This window comes from Neoarius graeffei, chromosome 8 (genome assembly GCF_027579695.1).
Source record: "Neoarius graeffei isolate fNeoGra1 chromosome 8, fNeoGra1.pri, whole genome shotgun sequence".
In the NCBI taxonomy this organism is placed as follows: Eukaryota; Metazoa; Chordata; class Actinopteri; order Siluriformes; family Ariidae; genus Neoarius; species Neoarius graeffei.
In genome coordinates, this window is record NC_083576.1 from 20,779,349 (window position 1) to 20,793,105 (window position 13,757).

Below are 13,757 nucleotides of genomic sequence, written 5' to 3' on the forward strand. Positions count from 1 at the left end.
CTCTGAGCAGCTCTGTATTGTTTTGCCCCTTTGTTGCAATTTTCACGATTGTTTTTGCAGTTTGTGCCACATCTTTGTTGAATAAAAATAGTCTTATTTCAACTCAATTGTGATTAATCACGAACATGACAATTTAAAATGTGTTGTTGAAAACCACCTGTAAAGTTAACCAAGAATGTTATTTAATCTGCAGGGATTGTAGTGAAAACAGTAAAGAGTAAAAGTTAGATTTCATGGGGTCCTTTAGAGGAGATTTAAATATATCGAGATATATATCGTATATCGTGAAATGGAGAAAATGTGTCGGGATATTCATTTTTTCCCATATCGCACAGCCCTAAAAGGAAGTCTATTTTACGACATTCAGACGTCAGAGACTCGGACACGGTTTATGGTAATCGCTAGACGCATTTCGTGTTCACTTCATGTTATGAAGCGACTGAACAACAAATTGAAATTTTTTATATATATATATATATATATATATATATATATATATATATATATATATATATGGGCGGCACGGTGGTGTAGTGGTTAGCGCTGTCGCCTCACAGCAAGAAGGTCCTGGGTTCGAGCCCCGGGGCCGGCGAGGGCCTTTCTGTGTGGAGTTTGCATGTTCTCCCCGTGTCCGCGTGGGTTTCCTCCGGGTGCTCCGGTTTCCCCCACAGTCCAAAGACATGCAGGTTAGGTTAACCGGTGACTCTAAATTGACCGTAGGTGTGAATGTGAATGGTTGTCTGTGTCTATGTGTCAGCCCTGTGATGACCTGGCGACTTGTCCAGGGTGTACCCCGCCTTTCGCCCGTAGTCAGCTGGGATAGGCTCCAGCTTGCCTGCGACCCTGTAGAAGGATAAAGCGGCTAGAGATGAGATAGATATATATATATATATATATATATATATATATATATATATATATATATATATATATACACACACACACACACTATTTTATATATATACACACACACACACACACACACACATACATACACACACCAAAAAATGACATTTAACAATTTAAAAATATTTTGGGTTCTACACCCTTATGAAACAGGATATTTTCTTCTAATTTGGGCAATTTTCGTATGTTCTATTTTGGGCCTTTTGACAAGCCCGTAATTTGGGCGCCGTTATACAGTATGTAATTGGGGCTGTATTTGCCCTTGCAAGACATGGCTAGTTCCTCACTACTCAGCCATAACAAATGTGGGATTAAATTCTCACTTTGCTGACTAGAATCCAGTAGAGCTCCCTGCTATAAAACAGGGTCTCGCTTTCCCCCCCTGCACTGTGCAAATGTAAAATGTAAAAACTAAAAAATTCCATCACCTCCCCCTTGCTTACTTTACTCATCCTCTTCGTCCCTAGTGAGACATAAGGCTATGACTTTCTTTCCATCTGGGTCTATCCTGCACCATAGTCTGTGCTGATTGCCAGGAGAGCCCCATGGACACCAGGTCGTCGGACACTGTTCTCCTCCACGACTTTGGGCATTCTGTCGTCCGTCATTCTTAGTACATGGCCAAGCCATTTCAACCTTCTGCTAGTAATTTCAGTGGATAGTCTTCTACATCCAGTTTTGCTATGTAGTTCCTCATTTGAGATCTTGTTTGGCCAGATGATGTTGCATATTTTGCAGAGACAGTTGTTGTCGAATGCATCGATCTTCCTCATGTCAGTCTTTGTAACTCTCCAACTCTCTGAGTCATATAGAAGAACTGACTTGACATTACTGTTGTAGAGTCTGAGTTTAGTCCCAAGACTATACTGTTTAGATTTCCAAATAGTTTGCAGTCGGCTGAAGGAACCCTTAGCTTTGTCGAGGCGAAACTTGATGTCCTTTGGTGCACCATCAATTGTACTCATAACACTTCCCAGGTATGTGAAGACTCCTACACCCTCCAGGGCCTCTCCATCTACAGTATGCTGATGGGGGCGGGGGGTCTGCTGGTGTGTTAATGTACTGTAAATAAACTTGCATCTTGTTGATGTACAAACCAGTTTGTTTACCTCGTTCACTTAAGCAATCAGTCTTTTCCTGGAGTAGGGTACGGATGGATGCAAGAACAGCCAAGTCAAAGTCGAGGTCCTCAAGCTACGTGGTAGGAGTCCATCTGATGCTGCAAGGACAGTCTGATGTAGTTTCACGCATTACCCAGTCGATAGTGATTAGGAACAGAATTGGGGAGAGAATGCATCCCTGTCTAACCCCAGACCTAACACAAAACGTTTTAGTTAAACGATTCTCTGTGATAACACTGCATTCAAAGTGTTCGTAGAATGTTCCTATGATGGTAACTATTTTGTGTGGAACATCATACGCCCTTAGGATTTTCCACAGGCTTTCCCTATGAACACCAAAGTCTTTCTGGAAGTCTATGAAGTTTATGAGCAATGGGGAGTTCCATTCAATGCACTGTTCAGTGATGTTCCTCAGGGCAAAGATTAGTCTGAACAGCCACGGCCTTTACGGAAACCTGCTTGTTCTTCCCTTAACTTGTGGCCCTTTTCCACTACCCTTTTTCAGCTCACTTCAGCCCGACACGGCTCGCGTTTCGACTACCAAAAAACAGCATGACTCAGCTCGCTTCAGCCCTGCTTAGCCCCTAAAACTCGCACCGTTTTGGAGTAGGGCTGAAGTGAGCCAAACCGAGCCGAGTGAGGCTGGGGGCGTGAGCAGACACTTCCCTGTGCACTGATTGGTGAGGAGGAGTGTCCTCACATGCCCCCACACGCCCCGCGAGCACGCTGGGATCTGTAAACACTGTAAACCCGGAAGAAGAAGAATTACGAATTACGAGAATTTCTGAAGCCTTATGCGCCTCGCCTCATCTATACGCTCTTGCCAGTATCTGTTGGCGTTGTCGGTGACAACAAGCCACAGAACCAAGACCAGCAACACTAACGACTCCATGTCCATGTTTATTGTTTACTATTCGGGTCGTGAGACTACCGCTTAAAAGCTCACTGATGTCACTGTTTGCGCTGCTTAACGACATCATGTGACGTCCACCCACTTTCGCTAACTCCACCCAATGTGTCCACCCACTTCCAGCCAGCACGGTTCAGCACGGTTGTAGTCGAAATGCAACTCCAATAGCCCCGCTCAGCTCGACTCAGCACGGCACGGCTCAGCCCGACTCAGCCGCGTTTGTAGTGGAAAAGCGGCATTGGAGTCTATTGCAGTGTCAATCCTTTTGAGAAGGATTCTGCAGAATACCTTACTGGGGATAGATACAGTGGGGCAAAAAAGTATTTAGTCAGTCACCAATTGTGCAAGTTCTCCCACTTAAAAAGATGAGAGAGGCCTGTAATTTTCATCATAGGTATACCTCAACTATGAGAGACAAAATGAGAAAAAAAAAAAAAATCCAGAAAATCACATTGTCTGATTTTTAAAGAATTTATTTGCAAATTATGGTGGAAAATAAGTATTTGGTCAATAACTAAAGTTCATCTCAATACTTTGTTATATACCCTTTGTTGGCAATGACAGAGGTCAAACGTTTTCTGTAAGTCTTCACAAGGTTTTCACACACTGTTGCTGGTATTTTGGCCCATTCCTCCATGCAGATCTCCTCTAGAGCAGTGATGTTTTGGGCTGTCGCTGGGCAACATGGACTTTCAACTCCCTCCAAAGATTTTCTATGGGGTTGAGATCTGGAGACTGGCTAGGCCACTCCAGGACCTTGAAATGCTTCTTACAAAGCCACTCCTTCATTGCCCGGGTGGTGTGTTTGGGATCATTGTCATGCTGAAAGACCCAGCCACATTTCATCTTCAATGCCCTTGCTGATGGAAGGAGGTTTTCACTCAAAATCTCACGATACATGGCCCCATTCATTCTTTCCTTTACACGGATCAGTTGTCCTGGTCCCTTTGCAGAAAAACAGCCCCAAAGCATGATGTTTCCACCCCCATGCTTCACAGTAGGTATGGTGTTCTTTGGATGCAACTCAGCATTCTTTCTCCTCCAAACACGACAAGTTGAGTTTTTACCAAAAAGTTCTATTTTGGTTTCATCTGACCATATGACATTCTCCCAATCCTCTTCTGGATCATCCAAATGCTCTCTAGAAAACTTCAGATGGGCCTGGACATGTACTGGCTTAAGCAGGGGGACACGTCTGGCACTACAGGATGAGAGTCCCTGGTGGCGTAGTGTGTTACTGATGGTAACCTTTGTTACTTTGGTCCCAGCTCTCTGCAGGTCATTCACTAGGTCCCCCCGTGTGGTTCTGGGATTTTTGCTCACCGTTCTTGTGATCATTTTGACCCCACGGGGTGAGATCTTGCGTGGAGCCCCAGATCGAGGGAGATTATCAGTGGTCTTGTATGTCTTCCATTTTCTAATGATTGCTCCCACAGTTGATTTCTTCACACCAAGCTGCTTACCTATTGCAGATTCAGTCTTCCCAGCCTGCTGCAGGTCTACAATTTTGTTTCTGGTGTCCTTTGACAGCTCTTTGGTCTTGGCCATACTGGAGTTTGGAGTGTGACTGTTTGAGGTTGTGGACAGGTGTCTTTTATACTGATAACGAGTTCAAACAGGTGCCATTAATACAGGTAACGAGTGGAGGACAGAGGAGTCTCTTAGGCCAAGTTTACATTAGACCGTATCTGTCTCGTTTTCTTCGCGGATGCACTGTCCGTTTACATTAAAACGCCTGGAAACGGGAATCCGCCAGGGTCCACGTATTCAATCTAGATCGTGTCTGGTCCGGTGCTGTGTAAACATTGAGAATACGCGGATACGCTGTGCTGAGCTCTAGCTGGCGTCGTCATTGGACAACGTCACTGTGACATCCACCTTCCTGATTCGCTGGTGTTGGTCATGTGACGCGACTGCTGAAAAACGGCGCGGACTTCCGCCTTGTATCACCTTTCATTAAGGAGTATAAAAGTATGAAAATACTGCAAATACTGATGCAAATACTGCCCATTGTGTACTTATGATTGTCTTTAGGCTTGCCATCCTTCCACTTGCAAGTGGTAAGGTGATATGCACTAGGATCACACACACAGCGGCTCAGTCCCGAATCACTGCTCGTGCGCTATACTCGCGCGCTCTGTGAGCTGCGCAGGGCCGGAGTGCGCACCCTCCAGAGGGCACTCGCTGTTCAGGGCGGAGTGATTTGGAGCGCAGGTTGCCTGCGGAGCCGAGCGCATCCGTGTATTGGTGTTGCTGTGTGCACACTAATAGTTTTAAAAACGTTAATCTGATGATCCGCTGATACGGTCTAATGTAAACCCCACCTTAAAGAAGTAGTTACAGGTCTGTGAGAGCCAGAAATCTTGCTTGTTTGTAGGTGACCAAATACTTATTTTACCGAGGAATTTACCAATTAATTCATTAAAAATCCTACAATGTGATTTCCTGGATTCTTTCCCCCCATTCTGTTGCTCATAGTTGAAGTGTACCTATGATGAAAATTACAGGCCTCTCTCATCTTTTTAAGTGGGAGAACTTGCACAACTGGTGACTGACTGACTACTTTTTTGCCCCACTGTAGATAGTAATGTTATTCCCCGCCAGTTATCACAGTTGCTAAGAACCCCCTTCTTAGGGATCTTAAATATGAGACCTTTGCTCCAGTCCTGAGGAATGACTTCATGTTCCCAGATTTTGGCAAACAGGTCTGTGAGTAGAAGTGTAGCTGTAGCACAGTCTGCTTTCAAAAGTTCTGCCTGTAGGGAGTCAATACCTGGTGCTTTGCCATTTTTCATTGCCTTTATTGCTGTTTCTCAGCCGGCTCCGGTCTGTTTAATACTTCTTCGAAGTGTTGAGCCCATCTTTCTGCTTGTTCCCTTTCAGTTGTAAGCAGTTTTCCCTGTTTGTCTTTGACTGGTACAGAGCAGACACTGTTCTGGCTACTGAGCCTTTTGGTAATTCTGTATACTGTGTCAAGTTCTCCTCTAGTGGCAGCCCTTTCTGGTTCATTCGCTAACTCCTCTACGAAGGCTGTCTTATCACGTCGAGCACTCCGTTCAACCTCCCTGTCTTTGCTCCTGTATGTGTCCTTTGCCCGATGTGACTTTGTATTCAGCAACTTCCTTTTGGCTACTTTCCGTTCAATTTTCTTCTAAGTCTCCTGTGTTAACCACTCCTTGTCCTTCTATAGCCTAGGACTTTCTCAGCTGTTTCTCTGTACACCTTTGTTATAGTATTCCATGTTGTTTCCACAATGTTTTGTTCTTCTTCATCTGCTAGGTTCTCTAGGGCTTTGAAACGATTTCTTAGTTCAAGGGCAAATTCATGTCTAGTTTCTGGAGTGCGTAGTTTGTAAGTGTCCAACACCTTGAGCCACCGCTTGGTGGGAGGTGTTGCTCTTAACTTCAATCTAACCTTGATCACTATCAGATGGTCACTGCTGACATCTGCTCCACGGTAGACTCTGATGTCTAGTAGAGACCTCTGCCACTTCTTGTTTACTATTACATGGTCAATTTGATTAATGGTATGTCCATCTGAGGAAGTCCAGGTCAGTTTGTGAATGGTTTTGTGTGGGAAGATGGTTCCACCGATCACTAGCCTGTTGCTTCGACAAAAGTCAGTAAGTCTCTCTCCATTGTCGATGATGTTTCCACATCCATGCTGACCCATAGCATCTTCCCTCCCACTGTTGTCAGTGCCAACCTTGGCATTCAAATCTCCCATTACCAGTATCATATCATGTTGTGGGGTTTTACTGATTTCTCATTGAAATCAGTTGTCCCCTTAGTACAGACTATTTCATGAAACTTATATTAAAAAGGTTGTCTATTAGAGCCATACAGCTTTTATTCATGAACTTTCCACAGACAAAACATTATATATCGGCCAGTTTCTTTTTCGAGTTACAGATTGAACCTGTTCAATTCAAGAAGAGTAAGAATTCAATAATGAATATAATATTTTTGATTATGGTGCCTTGTGATCGCTGCCACAATAATTAAAAATACAATAAAATTATTATTATTATTATTATTAAGCGCTGCTGAAACTAGCTGCCACTCATGCAGTGCCATTTAAAAAAAAAAAAAAAAAAATTCTTGCACCCTATTTTTTGTTACTGTTTATTCCTGACTCTTTTTAGAGGCCCCCATGGGGGCACTAATACATTTTTATGTACATTTTTTCACTTTCAAAAATGCTCGTCACCAAACTCCAGGAAATACTAAGCCGCGGTACGCGCATTAATGGGTGCAGATACAGGGCTAGTCAAAATTACGTTAACACTAAGGGATTATTTTTATGATTCTTATTCTTTAAATGGTACTGTTGCTCGCTGGTTTGTGTGTTGAACACGATGGCGAACAGATTGAGACCGTCTTGCAAATCATCTTGCACATATGACGCATGTTTTGTGAATAAATGGCTTCGACCATTTAAGTGTTAACATAATTTTGACTGACCTTATATATTCATAATGCCCTTTTCCCGACCTGGCAACAGTTTGGATACAATCTGTCAACATTTCATACGAGAAAAAAAGGGATTTGTATTTAATGAAGTGGGCATCTATCCAGCCGCCATGGCAGTGGTTGAACGGGCTGGATTTCTCAGAGAACGTATTCCATTTGTGTTCTTGTTTAACGTGTTGGGGATTATTTCTGCTGAAATGCCAAAAATGCCTTGAAAAAAAAACTTGAAATATGAAAAACACATGATATTCCTCTTACATTGTGCATGCGCTGCATCATAATCTCAATGACACCATGTGTAATTATAAGACACATGTTGTCCAGTAAATCGACAGTATAGATTGGCCTCCTGTCTTTGGCCTCCTCTGTTGCTTCCATGCTTTCTACGGTGAAAATGACAAAACTATGACAGGTCAGCAGACTGATCTGCCGCCTCCCCCCCTTTGAATGCCATAAGCTTTTTGACAAAATAAATAAATGTGATTAAATTTCCAGAAAAAAATAAAATAAGTAACGGACCATTCTTGACGGCTGCATGACCGGCTACAAAAATGCTGCCGGGAGGGGCCTTGTGTTCCTTGAACGCATTTCTAGTTCTATTTGTGAGCTGCTGAAACATGTAAAAAGTTCCCCATTAAGGAATGAATAAAGCTTAATATTATTATTAATAATAATAATAATAATATCGGGCGGCACGGTGGTGTAGTGGTTAGCACTGTCGCCTCACAGCAAGAAGGTCCGGGTTCGAGCCCCGTGGCCGGCGAGTGCCTTTCTGTGTGGAGTTTGCATGTTCTCCCCGTGTCCGCGTGGGTTTCCTCCGGGTGCTCCGGTTTCCCCCACAGTCCAAAGACATGCAGGTTAGGTTAACTGGTGACTCTAAATTGAGCGTAGGTGTGAATGTGAGTGTGAATGGTTGTCTGTGTCTATGTGTCAGCCCTGTGATGACCTGGCGACTTGTCCAGGGTGTACCCCGCCTTTTGCCCGTAGTCAGCTGGGATAGGCTCCAGCTTGCCTGCGACCCTGTAGAACAGGATAAAGCGGCCAGAGATGATGAGATGAGAATAATAAATCACAGACCTCCTGGCTCTACTTCCAGACCTTTTTTTGGGCCTCATTATAATAAATTAATTTATTTAAGTCCACTCGGGGTCAGCTTCGAGAACCTACGTCTTTAAGTGATTGTCCAGCACTCAATATTGTGCTTTCCAAAGTGATTACTCTTCAATTACATCAGTTTAGAAACTGAGTTATATGAGAGTGTTGTGGAATGTGCCTGTGATGTTCCACTAATGCTCCGTTATGTGAAAGCAGTATTATAGCCGTTATAAGCTGTGTTCACATATATACCGGTACGATAGTGGTATAACTGTATCTATACAAAGTATACTGGTACAGTTTAGTGCATCTGTCCACACTCCCTCTCTGCAAGTACTGTAGTTTGGAGGGAGACAAGTTTGAGTGCCGTAGGCATGAAGGCGAGTGTGTTTTTTTTTTATAGCGGCACGGTGGTGTAGTGGTTAGCGCTGTCGCCTCACAGCAAGAAGGTCCGGGTTCGAGCCCCGTGGCCGGCGAGGGCCTTTCTGTGTGGAGTTTGCATGTTCTCCCCGTGTCCGTGTGGGTTTCCTCCGGGTGCTCCGGTTTCCCCTACAGTCCAAAGACATGCAGGTTAGGTTAACTGGTGACTCTAAATCAGGGGTGCCCAAATTGATCCATAAAGGGCCATGTGGCTGCAGGTTTTCATTCCAGCCATGCAGCAGCACACCTGATTTGGCTTATTCAATCAACTGACACACCCACCCTTTAATCAAGGGTGGGTGTGGCTGCAAGTATTTGACTGTGTGAAGACAGTTCAGTTGATTGAATGAGCCAAATCAGGTGTGCTGCTGCATGGCTGGAATGAAAACCTGCAGCCACATGGCCCTTTATGGATCAATTTGGGCACCCCTGCTCTAAATTGACCGTAGGTGTGAATGTGAGTGTGAATGGTTGTCTGTGTCTCTGTGTCAGCCCTGTGATGACCTGGCGACTTGTCCAGGGTGTACCCCGCCTTTCGCCCGTAGTCAGCTGGGATAGGCTCCAGCTTGCCTGCGACCCTGTAGAACAGGATAAAGCAGCTAGAGATAATGAGATGAGATGAGTTTGGCTTTCACCATTTCCACCAACGGAACTTCATTTCATTATCTCATTCAAGAGAACATAAAGTTAAAGATGAGCAGGCGATAAATGCAGACGCAAAAAAACAAACAAAATGGTTGAGTGTCGCAGGTTTTCTTGTTCTCGTAATTTTCGTCAACATAAACGTATCAAGTTATATATTTTTTTAACTAAATCATGTGTAGTAAGGGCGGGCGGGAGATTTTTATGTTGTCGGCGGGAGGATTTTCTAAACATTCCCTAAAGCGGGAGATCTCCAGTTGGAGCCTCTGCTATTGTCAGAAAACCTAATACCCTGTCCACACTAGGGATTTTGTACCGATATGATATTACTTTCGTACCGCAACACCTGTCCATACTAGCAACTACACCGGTACTGTAGCGGTATAACTGTATCAGTACGAAACCCACAAATGTATGGGTTTCGTACCAGTACAGTATCGGTACTGTAGCGCTTCACTGTAGTGTGGACAGATGAAGTGGTTCTGTATCGATACAAATATAATGCGCATTGCAAAGTCACACACCTCAATCGATGTCTTCGCTGAATAAAACAGTGAAGAACAGAGATTCGTTTGTTTCTTTCTTTCTCAACTGCCTCGCACGTTTTATACGATTCGACTGAATAAATGACCACCAGAAATACAGACTGTACACTGACAACAAAAAGCACACACACATTGTTTCATCCGCCCGAAGGAAGTTACTCGGTAACCACGGAAACATTTCGCGCACGCGCATTTCAACTACCGTGCAAGAAAACGGCAAACATTTCTCGCTAGCGTGGACAGATGCACTAAACTGTACTGGCATACTTTGTATCGATACAGTTATACCCTGGGTGCGATTTGCTGGGGGGGATGGTGGGGATCATCCCCCCCTCTGGTTTTTATCTCTGCTGAAAAAAAAAAATCCTCGGGGACAACCCCGTCAATAAAACAAACAAACCAAAAAAAAAGTTGACATGACAGGCATGTTGTGACACAGTTTTCTATGGTCTACATTGCACTCACTTTCAAAATGGCCCGAAGTGGCAGCTTTGATGTTCACGAACGTCCCCAGCAAATAGATACATTGTAGATAATAACAATATCCAGAGTGTGAACATGGATTTAGCACCATGAATCACATCCTTATTGATGAGCGCAACAGAATGAATGTATCCACACTGACAGCCTTCTTTTCCTCGCTGTCAATGGGCCAGACGTGCGTTCCTTCCCTGCTGAGAAATTCGCAGAAATGTGGATTAAAGAAGGGCGAAACGCGGCGGATAGCGCACCGACGGGAAAGCAGAAAAGGCCACATGAACTGCGCCATCAGAGCAAACTGTTCATTTAGTATTCATGTATTTCAGTGATTTTCGAGTCACTGTCCATTTAATCCGGAGGGAGAGAAACATCACAGCAACGCGACAAGCAATGCGAACTTTGTGTGTTAGTGTATTTAGTCAGAGAGATAGGAAGATGAATTTACTATCTCTGGTTTAGTGTTCGTTTTCATTTAGTGTTATTCATTTGATATCATCGGATGTTATTGAGCTGTTAGCCTATTGTTACCTTAATTTTGTGACGTTTCATGATTAAAAAAAAAAAACCATCCCCCCCTTCTGGTTTTTTGACAAATCGCACCCTGGTTATACCACTATCGTACCGGTATATGGAGCACTTGCATGTGACGTCACAGCCGATCCAGATTGTGACAGACGCCATCTTGTCGGTCAAACGCCATATTCCGCCTTCTACTTCTACCTTTTCTTCTGGAAAACCCTACTATATACAATTCTACTACAACGGCTGCGGCTACAAGCTCTCCCTACCTATGCACGTTTTTTATGTTTTTTTGTGTGTATTTTTGCGTGTTGTTCGTCTGTACCGGACTTCAATATCCACTACAACCGTATGGACTTACTGGACATTGGTTTCCAGCAGAAAATGACGGTTTGTAGCGATTTCCATCGCATGCACAACATTCCGGACGAGAAAAAAAAAAAAAAAAAAAAAAAAAAAAAACACATTCCGGACGAGATAGCGAGACCAGCGGGGTCTCCGTGGATTGTTATCGGAAGCAAAGCGAAGGAGGCAGCGCCGGGAGCGGAAGCAAAAGCGAGGCTGCAGAGCCGGCCTGTTGACTAAGCTCAGAAAACAGCCACTCAAATCTCCACTGCTAAGCCTCTACCTCTCCAATGCCAGATCCATGTAAACAAGACGGACGATTTGGAATTACAGCTGGAATTACCTTATTCTATTCTATAATCGGCTGGTCAGTGCTATACTCAATACTTAAGTGACTTACCCGTTCAATGAGGATTCTTGTTTACAAGATGCCACATCTGAGTCGCTGACAAATCCTGAATTTCTGTAGAGATAACTGTCCAGAGATTTATAAGCACACAGTGCTTCACCACTGAAGAGCGAGGGAAAGTTAATGAGGTAATTATACACATCCGGGTATTCCGCTGGCAGTTCAAAATCCGGTCGTGAAAACTCCGTCCGGTAAGCCATAAGGGTCACAAATCTGTAGATCGTTTATTTTAGACATATATCTAGTTATGTATTCATTAGAAAAAATGAGCCGTGTAGTCCGTCAGTTGAAATTGATCCATTCTGCACACGAGTGCAGCAGGATTCAGCGGTGTTTTTGACCGACAAGATGGCGGTTGTGTACTTTCCGGTCACGTGACTGCAAGAGCTCTATACAGTATGTGAACACAGCTTAACTTGACGATTCAATCAATATGCAAATTAGTACATGACGTCATTTGGCGACTAGAGCATGAATGAGCTACTTTCCCCTTTCGGTAGAGCTGAAAGGGGCGTGTCGACTGTGACACTGAATACAAACCCAGGATGAAGTCTCATCTCATTATCTCTAGCCGCTTTATCCTTCTACAGGGTCGCAGGCAAGCTGGAGCCTATCCCAGCTGACTACGGGCAAAAGGCGGGGTACACCCTGGACAAGTCGCCAGGTCATCACAGGGCTGACACATAGAAACGGACAACCATTCACACTCACATTCACACCTACGGTCAGTTTAGAGTCACCAGTTAACCTAACCTGCATGTCTTTGGACTGTGGGGGAAACCGGAGCACCCGGAGGAAACCCAGGATGAAGTCATTTTTTAAATCTTTATTGAAACGATGGCTGTTAACTGTGTTCATGAGCAATAAGGCGATAATAAAAAGGGATTATTCGGAAATCGAAAGCACTCAGGAGGACTTTGACCCCGGGGATGAGACGCAGGACTCTGCCAGCATGATGGAGGAACAGATGGAGAGTTCCACACACCCAGGAGGACAGCTTTATCTGTGTAAAGTCCCTGGCACTGACTGAGATACAGCAGGGCTGAAAATAGCAGCAGAGGCTGAAAAGAGTGACCTGTCCACTCAGACGGTCATGCGGTCAATCCCTCTCTCCACTCTCATTTTCCTCAACCTTTTCATTTCACACTTTCGTTCGAAATAAAAACGTGATAACACGTGAACAACAATGCAGTCATGAAATACTTCCATGAAAAAAAAGCTGTATATCTGTATCTATAAACACAAACACCAGGCTACGTCACTCACCCAGGTCTTCCCCCAGCACACAAGCGGATAAACACCACAACTTCCGGCCTCTACAGAGTCACCCAGTCGCTCATTGCGGACTTCTCTGAGCTTTTGTTGTTTTTAAAACAAAAGAAAGAGTCCAGAAAAAGGTGAAGCTGTAGACAGCTGTTTATCTCGAAATAAGCCCGCCCACTTGTGCATGCGACTATGTGATTGGACGACAATAAAGCGACGTTTCAGACTAGACTTCCTGTGTGTGCCACCCGGAAGGCAAAATAAAAGTCCACATCAATGGCGCTATCAAACATATTTTATGTCATTCAGCTAGAAAGACACTCAATACAGCAGAGGCTCCAACTCCCGCTTTAGGGAACATTTAGAAAATCCTCCCGACCTCCCGCTGACAACATAAAAATCTCCCGCCCGCCCTTACTACACATGATTAGTTAAAAAAATATAACTTGATACGTTTATGTTGACGAAAATTAATAGTTGACTTTCCGAGATTGTATGGGTGGACTCAAGTTTGTACCCCGCAGTACCGTATATGCTGATTCCCTGGTCGGTACACCGATCGGTGTAACGGGGGGATTGGCGTGAATGCCGGAGGCATGCGTGCGCAGATCAAGTGCGCATATGAATCGA

General features: G+C 44.2%; 1 protein-coding gene across 2 annotated transcripts in view; it reads right to left on the bottom strand.

Moving 5' to 3' along the window:
• wfs1b (Wolfram syndrome 1b (wolframin)) overlaps positions 1–13,294 on the bottom strand; it is a 32,043-nt gene extending 18,749 nt beyond the window's left edge. Inside the window, exons 1-2 of one of the 2 annotated variants that reach the window (XM_060927398.1) lie at positions 13,131–13,294; positions 11,856–11,930 (exon numbers count right to left, since the gene is read on the bottom strand). The gene's annotated coding sequence lies outside the window, so the exon portion shown is untranslated. The remainder of the gene's footprint in view (positions 1–11,855; positions 11,931–13,130) is intronic. The other variant, XM_060927397.1, reaches the window with a different exon arrangement.
• Between the last annotated feature and the right edge of the window lie 463 nt (positions 13,295–13,757).